Below are 5,829 nucleotides of genomic sequence, written 5' to 3'. Positions count from 1 at the left end.
AACTTTAAGTAAAGAAAAATTAATCAGTAAATTTGAAACTCGATTGGAAATAAAGACGTGATAACACTTTCCAGTTTACAGTACTGAAAACAAAACATACAACATATATCTGAAGTATATACGGTTACATGCAATTTGTGCAACATACAACTACAAAAGTGTCCCTTGTTAACACAAACGAACAGTGCAATGCACACGACGATGCATCTCCCTGGTTCACCAGTTGGCCCGGAACCTCCATTGAAAAACTCCAGAAAAATATCGAAATATTTACATTTCATTGGTCCCTTTCTTCTCTCGAGATATTCTATAGATCAATGAAGTACTGAAGAAGAATCAAAACGATTGGTCAATCTTCTTTCTCCAGAGAAAATACAGGACTAATTAAATGTAAAGATCTTGAGATTTGTCTGTAATTCCTCGACATTTTGTTTAGGCAATAACTCGCTGCATTAGGCCCCCAAAAAATAGTCTGTTTACGGTAACCCGACCGACCCTATTTTTTTCGCGCGACCCTAGACTTTTTTTTGGCATTTGGGAAAAAACAACAACAAAAAAACACGTAAAAATATGGTTTTTTGGAAGAAAAAAAAATCCCGACCTACCGACCCTATTTTTTTGGCCTATGTTACCGTAAACAGACCTCTTTTGTTGGCCTTAGTAGGAATAGCATAGCACACGAAATACGCAAGCTAGCTAAACAAAACAACATGTTCGGGGTAGATAGTTGATTTGGCTTTCTTCTCGCATGTAAAAGTGGCAAAGTTTTGCCCATTGTGATTTTTGGTTACATTTTTAACTTGGCCCTTCCGTTTTTGTCCAGTCGATTTTAAGGGTACCGTTATCTGAGCGGCGGTCACGTGATCCTTGTAAAAGAAATCTTTAATCCGAAAGGTGATGTAGATAGTCAAGTGAACGGCCTTAAACTGGCATATACAGTTTAAATAAAATGACAGCGGAATTCATGGTTTTATTTGGGTGCGAACTGATTTGTTGCAATATGAGTAACGAAGCGAAGTTTAGAATAAAAACGAAAGTCAAAAAGTGTTAGGTCGCTCTCCTTGGCTTTTGTGTCAACATTCACTTTTATTGTGAGCTTGCTTTTGTTTTTGTTTGTGCTTTTTTAACACGTGTAGAAACAGAACAACAAGACAAGACAAGACAAGACAAGACAAGACAGCTCAGACAGACATGCTCACACAGACAGACAGATAGGCAAAGTTTTGGCAATTGCGATTTTTTGTCGATTTTTTCATTCGGCTCATCAGTTTTTGTCTGGTCCATTTTGAGGGTACCCTTACTTGAGCGGCGGTCACGTGATCCCTGTACAAGAAATATTTAATTGAATAGGCGATCTTGAAGGTCAAGTGAACGGCCGTAACTGGCATATAAAGTTTTAATGAAATGACACGGGAATGAATGCTTTAATTTGGGTTTGACATTTGTTGCAATAATGTTTTGGCCAAGTTTATATTGACCTCAGCGCTATTGGTCACACAAGCGTTTTGTTCGGGCTATGCGTTAATACGACCAGCTTATTCCTAAGCCGCGTATGTTTGCTGAGACAATATTTAGCTACAGCATGAAGACAGTGACTTAGGAGTGCATTAAGCGTAAAGTACTTGACCCGGAGTATGTTTTTAGCCTCGCGCGGCTCAATTCTTTGATCATTTGGTATTACTTTTTACTATCTTAATGAAACTTTGCATCAAAATTCCCCGCGCGGTTTTTTTTCATTTTATCGATTTCGTTATATCCGGCTTTTTGCAAAACTTGCGGCCGCACTGCGGTGACGTCATTTTCACCTAAATTGATTGTAATTTCGGTCATGTAATCTTCGACAAAGCCCGGACAATGGGATTGCATTTCAGCTTGGAAGCTTTAAAATGAATGAATGAATTTGATCATTAAACATCTTTTAACAAACAAACAAACAAACCACCAAACAAAATGTTTTCATAAGTGTTTTCATATTTCCAAAACAATGTTGGCAATGCACAAAAACATAATATTTATAAAAACAAAACAAAAACCACAAGAAGAAAATGTAACAACTGTGTCGGCAAAATCTGCACGTGAACAGAAACATTTATAAAGCCTTGAAAAAAATAGATAGTATAAGCCAAATGGTTGGACTTTTACTTGTTGTTGAGCAAACATAACAGAAACATGTGACAGAGAGTGACTATAATTATTGTCGACAACAAACAAACGCGATTCGTAATTACATAAAAAGGTTGAACAGTGGAACCCCCCTTTTCAACCATCAAAAATCTGAGAGAACATTTTCATTACTTTATTGTCCCATCGCTGGGAAATTCGGGTCGCTTCCTCCCAGTGGAAAGCTAGCAGCAACGGAGTCGCGCTACCCAGGTGTCTGCGTGTTTAGGTGTATTCAGCCACCTGCACTTATGGCAGAATGACCAAGGTCTTTTACGTGCCATTGTGATGACACGGGGGTGGGACATGGCTTCCGTCTCTGGGTCTGCACATAAAGTTGACCCGTGTCCGTCCCGGCCCGAATTCGAACCTGCGACCTTTCGATCACAAGTCCAGTGCTCTACCAACTGAGCTACAGAGATAAAATGAAAGGGAGTGAATCTTAGAAAGGAGGTAACTTTACAGAGGCCATGGAGGGAACAGGTGTGAGAGTGTTTGAAGGGAACAGGTGTTCTTTCTTTCTTTATTTGGTGTTTAACGTCGTTTTCAACCGTTTAAGGTTATATCGCGACGGAGGGAAGGGGGGAGATGGGATAGAGCCACTTGTCAATTGTTTCTTGTTCACAAAAGCACCAATCAAAAATTTGCTCCAGGGGCTTGCAACGTAGTACAATATATGACCTTACTGGGAGAATGCAAGTTTCCAGTACAAAGGACTTAATATTTCTTACATACTGCTTGACTAAAATCTTTACAAACATTGACTATATTCTATACAAGAAACACTTAACAAGGGTAAAAGGAGAAACAGAACCGTTAGTCTCCTCTTACGACATGCTGGGTAGCATCGGGTAAATTCTTTCTCGTCCCAACCAATATGGGACTCCCCCTAACCCGCGGGGGTTTTTAGATATAGTTCCTTTACGTATGGTGACCAAAGCGAATTTTGTAAGCAACCCTTCATTTCGCAAATAATGTGACAAATGTACAACAATGTATAATGAAAAAGAATATATGCGAGAGAGATGAAAATAACATGATCAGGAAATATAGTCTGGTCCATTTCAAACATTGTGATGCTTTGAAACTAAATAAACCGGATCCGGAAATAACTGACGGATTTGCATGGGTTGTGGAAGAGTAAATACTCTTGCTTTTAGTGAGGCAAGCTTTCAACACGTGCTCCCTGTCAACCTGTTTCAGACACACCCCTCGCTAGCGACCGGCCTTTCATGTCACGTGGAAAAGTTTGACTCAGTAAAATCAATAGTAGTCACTCTTTCACAACCCAGACAGATCTATTTCCGAACATTGTCTATTCAATGCCTTTTTTTATTTTTAATATTAAATGATTCTATATAGTACAGCACAGAATCAGAACCATACAACAGTATACAATACAAAACATACCATAATAAAATGATCTAGTTTAATGATAGCATACTCAGCTATACTGAACTTAGATGAAAACGACACAGTTTAGATACAGAAGAAAACAAAACAAAACATTTGAAAGGCACAATAGGTAAACCGACACAAACTTGTTTAAAGATATCGTCCTTCCCGTGTAAACGATCGTGTAAACCACCAGGCTTTTACATGGAGCAAGAGCACCCGTCCACTTTGACACATACCAAGAATCAACAGTCTGGCTGATACCTGTGTAGTGTTGTGTGTGTGTGTGTGTGTGTGTGTGTGTGTGTGTAGTGTTGTGTGTGTGTGTTTGTGTAGTGTTGTGTGTGTGTAGTGTGTGTGTGTGTGTGTGTAGGTGTGTGTGTGTGTGTGTGTGTGTGTAGTGTTGTGTGTGTAGTGCGTGTGTAGTGTGTGTGTAGTGTGTGTGTAGCGCGCGCGCGTGTGTGTGTGTGTGTGTGTGTGTGTAGTGCGTGCGCGCGCGCGTGTGTGTGTGTGTGTAGTGCGGTGCGTGTGTGTGTGTATAGTGCGTGTGAGTGTGTGTGTGTAGTGTAGTGCGTATGTGTGTAGTGTGGTGCGTGTTGCCGTGTGTGTGTGTGTGTGTGTGTGTGTGTGTGTGTGTGTGTGTGTGTGTAGTGTAGTCCGTATGTGTGTAGTGTGGTGCGTGTGCGTGTGTATGTGCGTGCGTGCGTGCGTGCGTGTGTGTGTGTGTGCGCCTGACTGACTTAAGATTTTTTTTTTCATAAATTAATGTTGCAGATTGACACAGGCGTGAGATACGAAATGATCGAGTTGAGCCAAACATACCACCCTGCACAGAAAGCAACGACGCTGTGGATTGTGGGTATTAGTCCAATTGGAAGGATGCCTTTCTCTCGTGTACAAGCCTGGACAGATCTCTGGTGCCTTACAAGATGGCAGACACTTTCTTTCTTTATTTGGTGTTATAACGTCGTTTTCAACCACGAAGGTTATATCGCGACGGGGAAAGGGGGGAGATGGGATAGAGCCACTTGTTAATCGTTTCTTGTTCACAAAAGCACTAATACAAAAATTGCTCCAGGGGCTTGCAACGTAGTACAAATGGCAGACACGAGCTGGTAGGTATCGTATAACTTTAACTCATTGATTCGCGACAACGTAACTATATAACCATACGTCAGACGAAATATCATGAAACATATTTTTACAATTACGACAAATAGAAAACATTCCTTATTAAATACGTTAAAATAAAATCGTAACTTGGATTACACCTCGAAGAAATCTAATTACATGTGTAATAATGTGTTTATTACTCATCTTATGTTTTTTCATCTTTCTTAAATCTTCTAGATTATCTTATGTATGTGGTTGTTGTTTATGAATGTAAGCTAATAATGCTTGTATTTTATTTCTTACGAGAAAACTTGTTATATGTAAAATGTTGAATTTTAATGTCCAATGTTTTGTAAAGCGCCATGAGACTGTTCTCTGGCGGTTAACAGCGCAATAGAAGAATGTTTTATTATTATTATTATTATTATTATTATTATTCATGCCTTTCGTCTTCCTGTGTTATCTTCACTGCGTAGTGGCGTGCAACATTTAAAGGAAAGCTTGTTCCAATTCTCATTTAAACATCCTTTGAACTCCTAGAAAACTTGCTTCTAAAGAGACCGTAGTAAAATAGTAAGATCGTTAAAGGAGCAATGCAGGAGTCACAGCATTGCTGAAGCAACGATTTGTCTTTTTTGTCGCAGATAACGGTATAAACAAGCTTAAAACATCTCACAGATACCTACATAAACCTTCAGCCAAGCGAAAATTTAAGCGGTTTGTCAGTTCGCATCTCCCGCCAAAATGTAATGAACATTTCCCTTGATCACGTTCTGGGGCTCAAGGCTGTGTGCGGTATGCCAAAATGAACCCACATGCAATATTTTACCATTTTCTTACGTAATCAAAAACAACGTCTTGACGTAAAGTAACCCAAATAGAAAGAATTCTCCCTCTCGCCGAGAATAATAACATTCCATGTAGGCTTTGGACGTAATTAGTTCACGTGCGGGACTTGGAAGTGAGCCTGATTGAGGACCACGCTTTGCTGTCCGGACACAGACCAACATCAATTCGTCAACTTCTTCTTCTTCTTCTTCTACGTTCGTGGGCTGAAACTCCCATGTACACTCGTGTTTTTTGCACGAGTGGAATTTTACGTGTATGACCGTTTTTACCCCGCCATTTAGGCAGCCATACGCCGCTTTCGGAGGAAATTCG

The sequence above is a fragment of the Littorina saxatilis genome, linkage group LG3 (assembly GCF_037325665.1).
Source record: "Littorina saxatilis isolate snail1 linkage group LG3, US_GU_Lsax_2.0, whole genome shotgun sequence".
Classification (NCBI taxonomy): Eukaryota; Metazoa; Mollusca; class Gastropoda; order Littorinimorpha; family Littorinidae; genus Littorina; species Littorina saxatilis.
This window is presented reverse-complemented; position numbering follows the sequence as displayed.